Below are 18,507 nucleotides of genomic sequence, written 5' to 3' on the forward strand. Positions count from 1 at the left end.
ATATGAGATCAAACGACTACATCGACAACAGAAAATTTTTGTAGACAATTTTTTTCTTTTCAACATTGTCAATAATGTCGACTAAATCGTTTCAGCCCCTATTAACAACAGTCCGTTTTTCAATTATCGAGCATAACATGAAAAGAATTATTGACCAGAGTTTCGATGTTGGTACATAATCCTACCTCTTATCGCTAGCTGAAAGCATTAACCTAAAAATTAACTCTGTATATGAGGATTTAAAGGAAAGGTTCTAGATATTTCATGAGAAGGCACAGCTGTAATGGTTGACCAGAACATGATCAATGATGTACAGCATGGCTCAGTCCTGCTCCTCCCCTCCTGTAAAGTTTAAGTTCCAGTCCTGGCTTTAACACACCTGCCTGTAATTTTCAAGCGTGAGCCCGAAGACCTTGATTAGCTGGTTCAGGTGTTTGATTAGAGTTGGAACTAAACTCTGCAGGACGGTTCTCCAGGAGCTCGGATGAGCACCACTGATGAGCGTGTGTATAATGAGCTGATGAAAGCTGGCACTCACATTGAAAGTAGAGCTCCTCGTCCCCTTCCTGATCGGCCTTACTGTAGCCACAGTGTCTACAAAGGGAACAAAAAGAAACTAATTAAAGGCCTGCAGTGATTTCAAACATACGATTTCAAACATAATAGGACTATGGAGGGCAATACATGTTGGCTCAACCTGAAGAAATGGTGAAATTGGAAATGTTAATCAGAATGTTTTTCTTGACACGGAATAGAAATGCCATGAATTCCTGTTCTGTTCTGTTCCAAGCTATAAGCTTGGAGATAAATTAATCAATTAGATTAATTGTGTGTGTGTGTGTGTGTGTGTGTGTGTGTGTGTGTGTGTGTGTGTGTGTGTTTGTGCTGGCAATTTGTCTTTCAGAATGGCTTGAACGAACAGATTTAGGAAAAACAAATCAAGAATAAGTAAGTGATCTGCATTCTGGAATTTCTAGAAATAACATAATGAATTTAACTGATATGGAACACCAAAGCATTCAGAGCATTCAGTGTTGATGGACATGCAGGACAGCAATATGTGTTAGGGAAGGATTCATGAGAATTAGTTTATTCCAGTAATATGACAAACACCATGAGTGAAGTCTTCAGATGGAAAAACACTGGTGTTCTAGGTTCAGTCATGACAAACAGGTAAAAACAGGTGATATTGAGAAGGGAGGGTCTGCAGTTGTGAATCCCATTCTGGGTGTATGCTAGCAGCATGAGCTTGTGAGGGGGGAAATGTATCAGAGGTCACATTCCCACAGTGTACAACATGATGGTGGGTGGGTGTGCATCACAACGCAAGTGGGGAGAGGGTGTGAAACTCCACAGCTATGGTGGCCTTTGAGGGACAGAAATGCAAACTGAGAGAGCATATGAGACTCACAGTAGCGGAGAGTCAATGGGGGCCGCGAGAGCGTACCTTCTCCCTATGATGAAACCAAACACCATGAAGACCAGGATGATAGTACCGGCTACCACTACCGCCACCACCGCAATGATGATGACTGGATTCTGCTCACTCGATATGACTGTAGCTGCAATTTAAAAGACAAATAAACAACACAAGATGTCAAATCTACTACTGTAAGTTTGTTTTATAAAATACAGGAATTCACAACATATAGGTACCATGATGTTTCTCAACAGCCAATATTCAAGATTTTTATAAAATGTATCATTTTGTATTAATATTTCATGCTCATTTTCCCCCATTTTTTCAGTTGGGTTACCTTTTCTGTCATCTAACTAACCACTCAATTTGTCACTTTTTAACAACACTAACAATTTAATAATTACTATTGAATGGAATGTGTAGCAAATCTCAAAATTTATATCCATTTTCATACTGTACAATTAAGTTGGGATGCATAAATTCACTTGTTGAAGTAAAAGATTATAAGATAGGTAAATAGAAAATATATCGCATTTCATGTGTTGGGCTTCATGGTTTTTAGTGTTCTATTTTGAATTCATTTACACAAAATAATCTTGACGTTTTAAAATCAGCTAAAATCAGTCATATATGATAACATGAAAACAATTATCTGCTTACTACATTCAGAATTGCAATATTTGTTCATCTCTAATTAACTATTTAGCAAAAGGAGAAAGCAGAATAGCTTAAAGCAAAGCTCCATTGAAAAGGCATGGGGTGGTTGTAACCCCCTTTACATCCTCTCCCTGCTGCAGGGAGGAGCTGGCTCTATTTTAGGTTCTCGCTGAGTGCACGGTTCTACTGTTTCTGAAATTGGGCTTAACAGTCCCAGATGGTAATACAGTGGCCAGCATTTGAAACAATGACACGTTCAGGTTGGACTGTTTCTCGTTAGGTTTGTTTCTCCGAATTGAAAATACTGTGCTCATTGACAAACTGCAGCGGGAACCGAAACAGAACAAAAAGCACAATGTCTTAGGTATAGTCTGGGTCAGAGATTTTTATCTGGAAGAAACTGGACCTTGCCTTTAAGTGTAATAGGATAGATCATAATGAAAAAAAACCTCACTAACCTAGAGATAAACTAGTGGGCCAATTAACAAAAAAATAGATTTAAAAAAATAGCTTAAAATAGCTGTTTCACATACTGATTTGCTCACCCGATCCGTGGATTCTTCCTTGGTGGTGACCTCTACTCTGGGACCGAAGGTGCCGTATCCCGCGGCGGTGAATGCTCGGATCTGAAAGATGTACGCTGTACCTTGGCTTCAGATTATTGACTGTGGCTGAAGTAGACTTTGACTTCACGGTGGAGTAAATGCGATTCTTCTGGTCCTTCAGGTTCAAAAGAAGAAAACAAAGTAACAATTTTGTCACAGGGTATCAAAAGCACAAATTGTACAAATTCTTTACAGAGAGGGGTGGTTACGCTGAAGTGTTTGGCAGCGAATACTGCAGCATTTGGCCCTTTTCACACGCAAAGAGTTCAAGCAGAGGCAATATCACAGTATTTCATCCGTAACCTAGGTAACCAGAAGCAAGCTGTTCGCAAGGACCTGGAGCTTCATTTACAATTGAAATGTCAAAGAGAGCTTGAGGAAAACACAAATACATGCACACCCACACAGAGTATATGGCTGATCCCAATGTGCATGCTATCCGTCCTATATAGTAGGCGAGATTAAGATTAGTGTGTCACAATGGAATGCAAAAGATGCCTGAAGATGTCTGTTCTATTTTTAGTTGATTTTTTTTCCACCATGCCTTTTTTTTGTTTAAATATTGCCCACACCCCCTTGCACAACAAAAAAGAAAGCAGGTTGTACTGTATCTACTACCACAGCTTTTTTAAATATTTGAAATTAGATAAAGAATTTAGTTATTTTCAGATAACGTTAAGAATGAGAAATCAATAGTGAGGTGTAAAATCATTAAATAATTAGTTATTTTCAGATAACCAGAGTGGCTATTATGGAAAAATAAAGTTGCAATTAATTGTAAAAATGTATTAATTGTGATAAAGAGGTAATTCCAATATAGTCACATTGAAATATCACATTTGTAAATGGTGAAAAAAGTTAAACTTGTTTCTTGAGCACCAAATTAGCATAATTTGAAGAATCATGTGACACTAAAGATTGGAGTGATGACTGCAGACAATTCAGCTTTACCATGACAGGGAATAAATCACATTTTAAAATTACATATTAACAGAAAATAGTTATTTTAAATTGTAACAATATTTTATAATATTACTGTTTTATTCTATTTTTGATCAGATAAATGCAGCCTTGGTCAGCATAAGAGACTTAAAAAGAGAAAACATGAATAATAATAATAACTTGGAAATGGGCCTTCCATACTGTATATGCAACTGATTCAAACCTGCATCCCCTGTTTGAACACCATAGCTACAACATAAGAAAATCATCTGCACCAATGTTGAAACCACAGCATTTTCCCACTGATCTGTAAATTATCTCTCATGGACTTCAGAAGAGAGAAAAAGAAAGAAAGAAAAAAAAAAACTCTTAAATGGAATGCCACAGGCTGTTAGGAGTGAAGTCAAGCTTGCTTCTAATTTTCAAACAGGATGGACTACAGCCAGAGAGCACTGCTCAGGAGACTAATTCTGCTTTCACATTGCCTAAGAGACCAGAACCCAACAGGCCGAGTGAACGCGCTGGACCTTTCTGCTCATGCCTGACTAGCTGACATATGAGTCTGAAGGTAGACACTATGAAGCTGTGCTTTATAATGGATGGGAGGGTGGGATTGACAAGAGAAGGAGCCGAGGTGAAAGAAATTAATTGTGTGTATGTGTTTGTGTTCATGTTTTTTGGGAGTACAATTCTGATGAATGTTTTAGTTGCAGCGTGTGCATGCCTACAAGGGTTTGGTTTTGGGTTGTTTTTCATTGAACAGGTGCTCAGGTACAATACCAGACGTATGTGTGCTGCTCTTGTGTGTGCATGTCTGAAGTGGTCTTACAAGTGTGGCTGTGGTAAACAGAGACGGTCCTGTGTGTGTTTGTGTGGGATTAGTGAAGGACCTCAGTCTAATTAAAATTTTATGAGTGTCTCATTCATTACAGCAATTAGAGGGGAAGGATCCACTCAGACCGGAGCATTTGACTGCGAGCTTCGTGCTCAGAGAATGCAAATCATGAAAAAGACAAAAACAATACAGGATAGGATGGGTTAAAAGGGAATTGGGATGCTGACAGACAGATAGACACACAGACTTTTTCTGAAACACACAGACATATATTCATTAATAGCTTATGCTCTGGAGCAGGTGGTATGTACTCACTTTCTCATAATACTTGATCTCGTATTCGGTGATGACACCATTGGGCTGCTCTGGTTCCTGCCAGGAGAGCTGAATGCTGTGCTGCTGAACTCGCTCCTTTATTACCTCACTCACTTGCGATGGGGCTGAAAGAAAGGAAACAGGAAAGATACTGAGTTCTTTACACATATTCACCTAGTACAATTTAAAACAAAACAGTATCAAATTGACATGCCGTGCATTTTATTTTATTTTATGAATTGATATTTGTTCGGCTCAACAAAGCTTAGTATTTTGTATTTTTAGCGATTCATATTTAAAACTGCATTAATGTAAATTTTAAAAATGTCTAATTGTCAAGTCAAGTAATTACCTATATTTAAGATAATGTGTTAAAAACTTGTTAACAAAAACATATAAATAATGATAAATAATAGGGAGGATTATTACTTATAGTATTAGATGGTGTTTGGATCAAAGAACTTAAAACAAATCAACCTCATACTGAGCGAACAGCATCTTAATATATTCATATATGCATAAAAAAAAAAAACCTATTCCCTTGCTTTAATGCAAATTCAGTACCTGGCTGGCACAAATACACACAGACAGAATCTTGTGTCACTACTGCTCCTGCTGATGAATATTCACTTGGTGGCTGCTAAATGTTTACATCTCATAATGGAAATTTCAATTACTGAGCAAACAGCAGAAGACAGCCTTATCCCACTCAGAGTAAAACTCCAACGTCTGGCTTATGAATGTCAATTAAGTCAAATGAATTCTGCCAATACCTGCGGAAGCGCATTTTAGAGAAATGTACCCTAACTCTGCCGCTGCCTGACTTTCCCGGTGTCTCATTTATTCCCTCCCTTTAGCCTGATCCATGTGTGCCTCCTATACAGTTTCTTATCCAGTGTGCCATAATTGTCTTTAAATTACAAAGTTATTGCACACTTTGTACAACTCGGTATACTATTTCTAAATGCTGTGTGAATTTTCAAAACGAGAAGCTTGTAGGTAACCCAAATTAAATTCCTTGTTTTTAATAACTTCAGAAATAAGATCCATTCCAATCTCAGAAGGTAACCTTCGTATAAGGACGTTCTAGAAGAAGTGTATGGAAATGTAGCATTCATGCATACACAATTAATGAGTGTCCATTCTCAACGGACGTCTGTTAAAGTAAGAAAAGACTTTTTCCTCAAGTAGACGGGAAGGAAAAAGTGAATAGGGCTTCAAGAGAAATTTAACTGATTCAAGCGCAGTGAGGAGGGAGTGAGAGAAAAGCCTGGTGATCTGCAAAGGGCAAGGTTTAGGGTCACAACCTCGTTTGACTCAGGATTTTGTGTTTTGCGCTGACCTCGTGGTAATGAAGGAGCGATTCAGGATTAAAACCTCATTACAGGAGCACGGATGGCAGCACAGATCCAAAACCGCAACAGTCAGATTGTGTTTTGACATATCTAGCGTAATCCACTAAGATAATCTAATTTCCCATCCAGATCTAAAGGTCGGCCAGACCGACTCAGACATGAACGCACACCACAGTGTGCCGGCCTACATGCTCATTTGTAACAGCAGCCAAATTCCTCGCTCTCCTTAAGAGGCTATTCAATCCAACCACAGCAATCGTACTGATGCATTTAGGGATGTTACATACTCAAAGTGTTTTAAACTCCCTCGGTTGGAAACTGTGCTGATGAAGAGGCTGGCTTTTTGAACAGGAGTGATTCCTACTTTCAGCTGTAGTCAAAGCAGTCCGAACATCTCAGAATCGTGTGTTTGTTTTTCCTCTCTGTCCACATTCATTGTATGCAGAGAGTGTCAATTACCCATGAGGAGTGAGGTGATGCAGGCAGGACATAACAATTTAAAGAGCACACTTGTACAGCATAGAACCAGTTGTACTGGAGTAATTGGATCTTTTGCCCCTTTCAACTGACCGTTTCTTCTGTAGTAGTGTGTATGAGGTGCTTGACTGTCTCTTGGAGTAATAGCCTCGGTCCTTTTAACCTGATCTGGGAAATGAAAGTTGTGACTGTTTCTCTGGAGTTACTTTTCCCACATGAAGTGTTTTCTTGTTATTTTTGTATATCTATTTCCATATCCAGCACACCCTCTGACTTTTGAATTTAGTTACACTATACAAACACAAGTACACTGCTTTTGGGATCTCAGAGGCACATTTTCCGTTGACAAGTCAATCTGTTAGTCACTTGTATTTACTTGTAAAAGCACTAAACTTGGCCCCAAGATAAAAGTGAAAAGAAAGTGACATGACATACACCCAAGTATGGTGACCTATACTCAGAATTCGTGCATTTCTGCAGTTAACCCATCCAAAGTGCACATACACACACAGCAGTGAACACACACAATGTGAACACACACCCGGTGCTGGGCAGCCATTTATGCTGTGGCACCCGGGGAGCCGAGGGGTTTCAGTGTCGTGGTATTGCCAGCCCGAGACTCAAACCCACAACCTTACGGTTAGGAGTCAAAACTCTCTAACCATTAGGCCATGACTTCCCCCTTTAGAGACGTTTGCTAGTTTTGACAACAGCTGGTGGCCACTTGTTAAGAATAAAACCAAATAATAGGACGTTTGGCTTTAAATATGTTAGTCTCTATGTAGAAAGGTGGATGGGTAAATGTTTTTGTAGAGAAACTAGACAAGAAAGAAGTTCTTAAAAAACCCTTTCAGATCCAAATAGTCTTTTAGTCCAAGGCTTTTAATCTTGTTAAATTAAAGACTATAAGATAGTGAAGAGATTAACTGAAATTCTGTCCGATAATTATATTGAAGTCATGTCTGATAACTGATAATTTTGTCAAAATAAATATAAATATATATTTAAAAGAAAAATAATAGATTTTTTTAATGCTACAAAGTGAATTTTACTAGCTTGCTTAAGATTATACTTAAGAGTGTTGATACATATTAAAAAAGTAATCAATATGTAAAAATAAAGGAAATGAGAAAAAATATTATTAATTATAAATATTATACAATCTCAGCTGCTATTGATTTAAATAAATAAAATAAAAATCTTATATTGGGCATTATTAATACCAAGACATACTGTGTCCCTCACTTCATCTGAAAATTTTAAATAAATAAAATATTAAATAAAATTTTAAATAAAAAAATCCTCAAAATAGAATATTATTTATTAACAAAAAAAAAAAAAAAAAAAAAAAAAAACCATTAAATACTTTTTAATGGTGTTTTGAAGCTTTTAGAAAAGATAGAAAACTGCCCTCATAAACCAAATTTTTATGGGGTCTGAGACAAAAAAATAAATAATTACATACTTCTAAGAACAACCCTACCACTTTCAAAAGCTCTCCAATGCATTTTATACAGTATATGCAGAGATATATTTATGTGGTCCAAAATCTTCAGTACATCCCTCTCATGAAAGCTAAAACAAAAATCTTACTCCTGTTCGCATTTTTTTTTTCATGTTTGACATCATGTAAGGCAGAGTTCAAATTTTCATCATAAAGAGCAGCCTCCCGTTCCAGCAATGTGGGACCGGCTGCCCTCCCCTCTCTCTGCTGAGAACCAGCTGGGTAATTGAGAATTGAGCGTAGTGACAGCCCTCATATCGACTTGAATCTGCAAACTGGAAGAGAGACCCTGAGTTCAGTGTTAACATGGAGGAAATGTGTCCCTCACCCCCTCTCCGTGGAACCTTCCCCATGGTATGTTTAAACACTGCCCTGTAACATCCATTAATGACATGCTTACCTCAGAGCGAGTCAACCCACTCCCACTTTTATCGCACTCCTAGCGCAGAAGAAAATCGTATAATTGTTCTGTCTGTCCTGAAGCGGCTGTGCGGGGCGGGGGGCATTTTGTGTGTAGTGGTTTGGGTGACATAAAAAGCAGATATAGTGACCTTCTCGAGCATCCTAATGCATAAGTTAATGCAAGCAGAAGCAAGTGTCTATCATGTCCTGCATTAGAATACAGTAGGGATACATTATGCATGGATGTTTTTATATACTCTCAGCTCCTTTCTCTTTTTACCCCTTTTGGCTGACTGTGGCGTTTCTAGGGTATCTGAAAGCGCAGAAGCACTAGAAATGCAATAGAATTATATAACAAAAATCATTTTCTCTGGTTTGCTTGCACAGTATTAACTTTGAAGTATTTTAATTATCCAGCCACTTAAGTCAAGGCTGACACTCTCACGTCACTGATTTCTTTTCATCCACCTCAAAAACTATCGAACAAACTCTGAGCTCTTATCAAGAGACACCGACCTAAAAAACCGCGCCACAAAACATGTTCTTAAAGTGCTGCATTGCAGTTCCTATTCTTTGACAGAAGCCTGGAGATGGAAGAATGAAGGTTTCGCTTTAGCAAAGGGCGTAGGAACGATCTGAGAAGCATATTATAATCTTATCAGCCTAGCTCATTAATATTAATGAGGCAATGTAATGTTTGCCCAGTAGTTCTAACTGGTTTGCCGTAAAGCAGATGGTTGCTGAGTTTGTTTGATCGATTGCTGATACTACTAACATTCGGCAGATGCTTCTGATTGGCCATAAGCTGTCCTTTTTAGGTGGCTGGCTAAATTATTAGTGCACAAAAATCCCTTTCAGGGATGAGTTTTGAACTTTCTAAGCATTGCTATATTCAATAGCAATGGCTTTAAGTGTAATGCAGTTTAATAATGTGTAAATTAAATATTTCAGAATATTGATGGGCCTATGAATTTTAGTCACAAAGTCAGTAATTTATTTAGCACAATTTAACAGAGGCTGATGCTAAGTACTGTAAAATTTTAAATAAACTAACAAATAAATACTTTTAGTAAAAGTCTGTATTAAAAGTTAGTTAATTAAAGGTTAAATAAAATATCAAATATATTATAATTTTCGGGAGAGAAATATTAAATTATATTATAATAAATTATAATAAATAAATAACCGTCATTGGCTATAATAAATAAAACAAATAAATACTTTTAGTAACAGTCTGTATTAAAAGTTAGTTAATTAAATGTTAAATACAATATGAAATATCTTATAAATCTTGTAAAAAAAATTTTTTATAAATTATATTATAATGTAATAAATAATAATAAATAAATAACCTTCCTTGGCTGTAATCTGTCATTTCATGTGGCCGGCTACATTTATATATATTATTTTATTTATTTTTTTTTTAGTAAAAGTAAATAATCTAAAAGTCAAAGAAAGTGACAGGGATGAAATTTTAACTTTCTAAAGTGTTACAATAGTCAATATGGCTTTATACATGGGACAGTTTAACGCATGACACACCTGGTGGATGGGACAGCCTCTACCGAATCTACCGATTCCTGTCATTAATTGGATATTTTTTATATTTACGGTCATTTCTCAGCTGGAGCGATAGGCTTTAATAGAGCTGGGCCTCCCACAGACGGCTTTTCCAGAGCCCTATAAAAACATCAAGATCGGCTACAGAGCTCTCGTCGGACAAACACTAACGAGGACTGACATAATCAACATTACTTAGCTTGACATTTTGACTCTGAGCCGGAAAAGAAAAAATTCCCACAGAAGAGATGGAGCAGTATAAAAAAACCTCAAGGAGAGGCTGAACCGATGTCTGAGAGTGTGCAAATGAATATGTGAACGGAGACAGAAAGAAAGCGCGGGTGTTAGATCTGCCTCATTATTGCCCCGGCTACCAAAAAAAGTTTTTTTTTTTTTGGTGTGGAATGTCCTCTTGTTCCTGCTGTCTGCCACTGCTTCACAAGGCCAAGAAAATGGTCTCTCTCTCTCTTTCTCCCTGTGTGTGTGTGTGTGCGGGTGCATACTTATTTAGACTAGATTAACCTGCATAATGAGTCTGTGTGTATATGTGTGTGTAATTTATATCAGAGGGTCTAAAATGGTGCAAACATGAACCCCAAAATGATGGACAACATCATTTCAACTTTTCAGCAATTTTTTTAAAATGTTTTCTATTCAGAATATTGTTAGCACAGTATTGTTGCAGATTACAATGATAATCAAGGCAAGTCAGAGTTTATTTATTCAGCACATTTTAAAGTAAAGAGTTTGACCCATAGTTTTAAATGCTGCATACTTTTAAATAAATAAATAAATTACATAAAAAAGTCAAATTAATCAAATAAAAAAATACTGAATAATATATTAGATATATATATATATAATATATATAGAATATATATATTACTATTAATTAATTGATTAATTCTAATAAATTATGTTATAATAAACAATAATAAATAAAATAATATATTACTATCATTCATAATATCACTTGATTTTTACTTTGTTTAATTGTGTAAGGTCAAATATAAGATCTGGGTCTGAAGTAAAACCAGTTGAAGAATGTGATGTACATCATCATTTGCTCGTGGCTGTGCATGCTGGGACTGGCCTTACAGTGAGAGGTTATTCACTCACTCTCAGATTGACAGTGCATATAGTTGAGTGCAAACATTAGAAAAACTGAGTGGGAAAGAGAAGAGAGAGGACAAAACTGAGAGAAATAAAGAGACAGAAACCAGAAAGGGAAAGAAAGCAAAGAGAAGAGGAAATTCACTCCGTCAGTAGAGGCTCAGTGACTCAGAAAATAAAGTAGGTAGAAGATGATGGCCCGCTGTTTTGATGAATGTTGAGGGAACCGGCAGAATTGCCGTGACAAGGATTTCTCTTTTGCCGTCTTGTGCTGTCTCTCCCTCTCTCGCTCGCTGTCTGTCCCTCGACCCCCAGCCCCGGTGTCCTCCTGCTGCACACTACCAAACAGAAATGTGCTTTTCCAACCACTGTTACCAAATTTGTCACTTTCAGTTAGAGCAGGGCCAGGGGGATGCTCCGATTTGGCGCTCCACACAGGAACCGCTCAAGCTGCTAAGTAACACTTTCATTTCTCCTCAGGGATCAAAAACCCGAGCTTTTTCGGCAAACCGTGAGACTGCTTTAGAAGTTGAAAGGCCACTGAAAACTCACACTTACAGCTGAATCTGAAAGTTATAAAGTACAGTATTGGGTCTAGTCACATTAGTTTGCTTGGTGTTTTCTTTTAATGATGTAAATGTAAAGTAACTGAAACGCTTTTCGTCTAACAAACTGTAATATTTTGCTATTATATATGAAAAGCTGAAAGCTTTTTCCTCACCCTCCTCACTTTCAGTTCTTCTTGAATTACTAATAGGCAAGAATTCCTTATGAGAGTCCCTTCTGACACATCCTCTGACTTTAGAGGGGTGTTTTTGCTATAGGATAGCTGGATCTCAGGATTTTAAACTCTCCTATAGGCTGTAGGAGAGTAGTGGAATCCAGGTTCAAAAGCAGCTACTGTACCCAGACAGCAAAGGCTGTTTATTCTGGACAGCGTGCCTCTAATATCTCTGAAGGAATTCTGATCGGAAAATCAAGCTTCTTTCTTTAAAATTAAAAAATAAATAAATAAACTAAATTCAAATGTGTAGCAGACACTGAAATGCTTCATGCTTAAAGCAAAGCGTGGTGAAGTCGCCTCTCCACGACTTCCTCACATAAATTAGAGTCCAGCAGTGGCAGCCCTATGTATCAGCCATGACTGCTCCCGCTGCACCTTATAACCCCAGACAGGGTCACCTGACCCGCATCCTAAACATTCATTTACTGACATATAATCATACACTATTACTCACCCAAGGATTGCCACTCTCCATATACTGTGAGGTCCATATGTCAAAGATCACTAATGAAAATGCTTCTATCATGCTTTATATTATCAGCATAGCCATTTTAGTTAAGAGTTCAGAATGTCCTAGTAGTTAGTTTCCACTTTAGTTTGACACTCTTTTTGCTTTAATGACAGCAGCACACACGTTTGTGTCAATCCTGATGATCCGGAGAGGATCAGTGGATGAACACTGGACCATCTGTACAAAATATCTCTTTGATTAATAACCTTGAAATAGAATCTCAAATATTTTGTATTTCTTTTACATCATAAACAGTTTCTTTGTTTTCTCATTTTTAAAAGTCCCAAAACTTTGTTCTAAATTTAATTTATACCTTGAATGTCAGACTTTAAAGTGGTCTCAGAATTTTGGACTCACTGTATATTAAATAGGATTCGTGCAGCACAATCAAAAGTGTTTTGCCCTCTAGTTTCACCACAACTTTTTGGTCACACTTTGTAATGTATTATTAGTGTTATTTCATATTTCCTGTAATACAAACACCCATACATCTGGCCAATAAGACTTAATAAGAAAGCAAAAAAAGATTTGGAAGATAACATAACATAAACCAATGAGCGAAAACCATTATCAACACAGATATTACAAAACAAGCAACAGCGGAATTATGTTCTCATTTCCTAAGATGAGTAATCATTAAGGGAGAGAATGAGAGACATCCGTGTGCATCCCTGAGTCTCCACTGTGTGTGAAGAGAGAAGAAATAGAAATGTGTGTGATTATGACTTGACTCCCATGTGCTAGAAAAGACAGCACTCCAGATTTTAAACAGGATTACCCAGCATCCCCTACACCAAGCATGGATGGCCTTAGCCATAAGCACCTCATCATCTCCGCAATACACACATCAGCGCTCCACATTCAATTCCCAACTCCACCGCAGCTTCCGTGAGCGCTTCTGACATTACACTCCCCACCTGCTGCCACGAGCCACCCATGTGACTTACCAGCAAATCACAAATCAAAATCAAATGGTTGAAGTTGCATAAATGCAAAACTGCTTTAGATGATCTTGATCTTTGATCAGGATTTCTGCTGAAATAAAAAGGTTGAAAATATGTAATAGAGTTTGAGAGGCTTTTTTTTTGGGAAATTCGCACATGCTTAGACTGCCTAATCCTAACCCACCACCAAAACTCTAACCAAGTTTAATTTATTTTTATATACCGACACTTTTACTGACGAGAATTCTCCTTTAAAAGAAGGTCAGGTCAGGTTAAAACTCACAAATTTGTTTTCGAAAATATGGTTAAATAGGTACACACACACACACACACCACACACACACACACACACACACACACACACACGCCACACCACCAACACACCACACCACACCACACACACAAAGCAAGCTTCACTCTAATTACAGACTTTTCAGGAACGCAGAGTGCAGTGGTGGGGTTACAAGGTTGTGATTAATCATAAAAATATGCCACAGACCCCTCTCTCCCTGGGCGGTTTCATACAATGATCCTGACCACACGGCCCGTTGGAGCGAACAGCCGACCTCAAAAGTGATTGCAATCCAAATGAGGGTTTGAACATCCTGGGACAGAGGCCAATTTTGTCCCACACTTCCAGTTTATCTGCTGCCAGCCTGACCTTTTGGCTATACAAGAAGCTACATGACTACAAGACCTTCTCTGAGTGTTTACACGTGCCATGCTTTTATCGTTTGTCTTAAATAAAGCGGAGGATATGTGACAATTCGCATTTGAAGGCCTCACTAAAACAGGCAGAGAGGACCTCAACCTTCTCATCTCAGTGAAAGTCAAAGTAATGCCTCAGGCCTGTGCAACACACATTCACACTCACATGCCGTGATGATTGCATCTCTGAGCCATGGCAGAACTGAAAAGCGAAGATTATTCACAAACAAGCTGTGCTTTAAAACTGATGGGTTTTTCAGGGTCAGAGGGCACATAGCAAAAGCTATTATTTTAGATTTTGCATGCATTCAAGGCTACTTATCTTAGTTTTACCATCAGTTCAGTTCGTCTTGACTATCTCTTTAAAGAAAGTTCAACCATAAATGAAAAATCCTATCATTTACTCAAGCCTTGTGTCATTTCAAACCTGTAGCCTATGAATTTTTTTTTTGTTTTGTGAAACACAGAAAAAAGATGGTTTTGGATTAGAAACAGACTACTTTTATGAGACTTTATGGTGCTTCTATCCCTTTTAAGCTTGAAAACTGTAAATTAAATTTGTCATTTTATAAAAAAAATGAGCAACCAGAACATTCTTTATAAATTCTCCTTTTAGGTTCCACAGAAGAAAGAAAGTGTCATGCTGTTTGGAATAACAAAAGTAAATGATTTTTGGTGAATTCATCCTTTTTTGCACCACTGAATAACTCGTAAATTTTGCACCTGATCGATGAATTTTAAAAACTCAAACTAAAAACTGCATGAGCACTTGGGAAAATGATGCTATCGTAAATAGCCATTTATCCCAAAGTATCTGTCATCAGCAATACGAGTGTATAATCAGTCATCATATGCTCTTAATCACAGCTTTGGATGCCGTCCACATGGGTGGAACCAAATCACCACCGCTCCGTTTTTCGGTATATTTTCACTTACATGCATGGCTCTGATCAAAGCTTGTGTAAGTGCCAAGGGTTAGTCACTCACCGAGAGCTGACTAAACTAAAAATCACAGTCATTGATCTTAAAAAAAAAAAAAACGGAAAACATGCAGAATGACTTGAGTCAAGTGAGAAAAAGTCCACAATCGCACACACCCAAATATGGTAAGATTAGACTCACAGATATATATTTATATATACTCATATGTGTGTGTGTGTGTGTGTGTGTGTGTGTGGTGTGTGTGTGTGTGGTGTGTGTGTGTGTAATAACTTATTTTTATATATTACACCACTCTTTTATATAAAAATACAGAACAACTGTATTTTTAGATTAATTTTAATCTTCCGATTCTAATGGATGCTCTTTCTTTTTTGCATCCCTGCTTTCTAAGACAGTGAGTGATGAGGAGAAAGGGAGAAAGGCAGAGAGAGAGAGAGACGATAGGCTTGTAAATGTGATGTGATGTTTATTTGGCCTGAACGCTGCAATCAGACGGCGGGAGAGGGACACATCTGCAAAAGCCTGGACATGCTCCGCTCCAGCCAAATGGCATCAAAGCGAGTGAGAGAGGTAGAGAAAATGAGAGAGAGACAGATGAGAGATTGAAGGGTAAGAGAGAACTGCTCTTATTCAAAATACACTCCAATTGCGCTTGTAGCCTGAGAAAATATGAAATGAAAAACAGAGGAGGCTGCCTGGGCCTTAAAACCAAACAAAGAAAACACTTTTTCTTTCCACTAAAAGAGGCCAAATTTATTTTCCAACCTACAGTGTCGACCCTGCCCTTGCAGGTCTTCTAGTGATGGAGAGAACATTTGCTTAGGTTGGTGTCACTGTTATACCACACAGATAAGCTCGGACACTCTCTCAGGTTTCGTGTTTAACATATCTGCACAGTGCCATGCCTTATAGGCACTCATTCAGCCGAACACACCTGGCAACAAACAGATACATACCATACAATGTGTACGCGTGTTTCCGCTCTGTGTGTGTGTGCTCAGCTGGGCTTGGTCAAACCTTGTTAATATTTGTTCTGGTTATTTAAAGTAACACTCCCGTTAACCATTTTAAACAGAGTTACAGCTTCAATAACATATGCCTGTTTTTTTTTTTTTTTTTTTTTTTTTTTTAATGTGCACATGAATTAATAAAACATATAAACATTTAAGTCACACGCATATTAAAATAATTTGAAGACAAAATAGGATCTTGATGTATTATTATATTAACTAGGATAATAATAATAATAATAATTGTATTAATAATAATAATAATTATTATTATTATTATTATTATTATTCACAATCAAATTCCTTTAATGTTTCTAATAATAATGATTATTATTATTAATAACATTATTCTCATTGTGATTAACAATAATTTGATTTTATTATTAATATTATTAAAATAAACATATTAAAGGAATTTGATGGTAAAATAAGATCTTGCTATATTAGTAAACTAGGAATTAAATAATTATAAAAATAGTAAATTATTGTTATTGTGATTAACAATTTATTATTATTATTATTATAAAAAAGACAATTTTGAAAACATTTGTATTATTTTTACACATATAGCATTGGGTTCTCTAGAACTCAACTGGACATGTGTAAATCACAAAATTGCAATACTCCTTATGTATATAAAACATCAAACATGGATGAAGAGAGACTTCATGTTATAAATCCTTCCAGCCACAACACGCAGTCCCGTGTGGTATGTGCTCTTAGTTTGCATTCTTCAGTTGTATGAGAGTGATCAAAGAGAGAACTGTTCTTATTGGCTGTTTTGTGATTGACTGTTTCACGGCACGCCTTACTTTCATGTTCCGTGTGAACAGACAAATTGCTTGGGAGCAGAATTCTTGTTATCATAGTCAGGCAAAATGGATGACTCAACATTCCAACTGGCTTGTTTGGAGATGCGTCTGGTTTTGTTCATCTGTGCTGCAGTGAACAGACTTTGATAGAGGTCATCTTAACTAACATGAAACTAATTCCAGACACGCACACCAGCACCCAGCTGTCTGTCAGCCACTGTGGCGAACGTTTGCGCAAAACTTCTGAGTCATGCGGATGCGGATCGTGTTTGTTTGCATGTATCTGTCATTGCAGGTGAACAACCCTATCATTTTAAAGTCTCATCTGGGACTTGACGTCTTCTTTACAGACGCACAGAAACCAGCGTGAAGGTACAGCTGTGTATGAAAAGCCGCCACATCTTTCTTTTTTAGCGTGTTTAGACAAAGCCCTTGTCGGTACTTACAGATGTATTGCCTCCTGAAATGTATTCCAAGTGCTCTTGCTTCTGTTGGCCTGCGATATTACTGTTACATTACAAATAATGAGGCCCAGAAAGACCCACTGCTCTGCTTTGTTAGTGAACAGAAAGTTGTGTTGATTGTGATTAATGTCGAGTTGAAATGGAACCAGAAACAAACATTTGTTAATTAGGCTTTCCTATTTAAAAAAATAATAATAAAAAGACTATGTAAGTTTTTAGTGGTTAGTCAGTAGATCTGTTTTGATCACACCTGAAATGATGATTTGTTATCAGTTACCAGGATGTTTGCATTAGTCTCAATGAGATGATTCATGGCCCAATTAATTCTGCCTCTGTGAAACATTTGAGGGACCATACTATGCAACAGGGGCTGAAAGTTCAAGCTGATTTCAGTGCTTTTATCTTCTCTTTTGGTTTTGTTCTCTCTGGCCTGAGAATAGAAGTAGGGTGATCAGAGTGAGAAAGAGCTGATTATTCTCTCTTATTGAAGAGAAGAGGATTCTAGTATCCATCTGGCTCGCTTTAGTGTGAGAACCTGAGCGCTGCTGACGGATCCTCTACAAGCTAAAACAAAGCTCTCTCTTACTCAGCTGTGGTTTCCCAAACGCACCCTTTCCCACTAAATGAGTCAAATCGAAAACAAAAAAAAACATGAGTCAAACATTTTCGGTTTTAACTCACAGGAAACCTTAACCCAAAAAAAAAAAAAAAAAAAAAAAAAAAAAAATACAATGTTTTTACTGTAAGTAATGTAATTCCAAAAGTTTAAAATGACTAGTGAAAATTACTATGTTTTTTTATTTATTTTTTATTTATTTTTATTTTTTTTTTTTTTTTTAACTCACAGGCAACCTTAAAAAAAAATATATATATATATATATATATATTTTTTATTTATTTATTTATTTAATGTAAATAAACATGTCTGTTACAATAGAGTAAGTCTAAGCCAATGAAAATTGTATTTTATTAAATTTTATTTAATATTGTCTTAAATATTACACAAGTAAATATTAAGAGAAATAAATTAAATACACATAAAACATAAAATAACATAAAATACTTGATATTTATGTTAAATATAATATTCCAATAATGTATGTGATCTTATTTAATTAATGACATAAAACAGTGTAAAAATGTTTAT

The 18,507-nt window shown here is 36.8% G+C and overlaps 1 pseudogene; it reads right to left on the minus strand.

Moving 5' to 3' along the window:
* LOC109084937 overlaps positions 1–18,507 on the minus strand; it is a 70,910-nt pseudogene that overhangs the window by 11,439 nt on the left and 40,964 nt on the right.

The sequence above is a fragment of the Cyprinus carpio genome, chromosome A20 (genome assembly GCF_018340385.1).
Source record: "Cyprinus carpio isolate SPL01 chromosome A20, ASM1834038v1, whole genome shotgun sequence".
Lineage (NCBI taxonomy): Eukaryota > Metazoa > Chordata > Actinopteri > Cypriniformes > Cyprinidae > Cyprinus > Cyprinus carpio.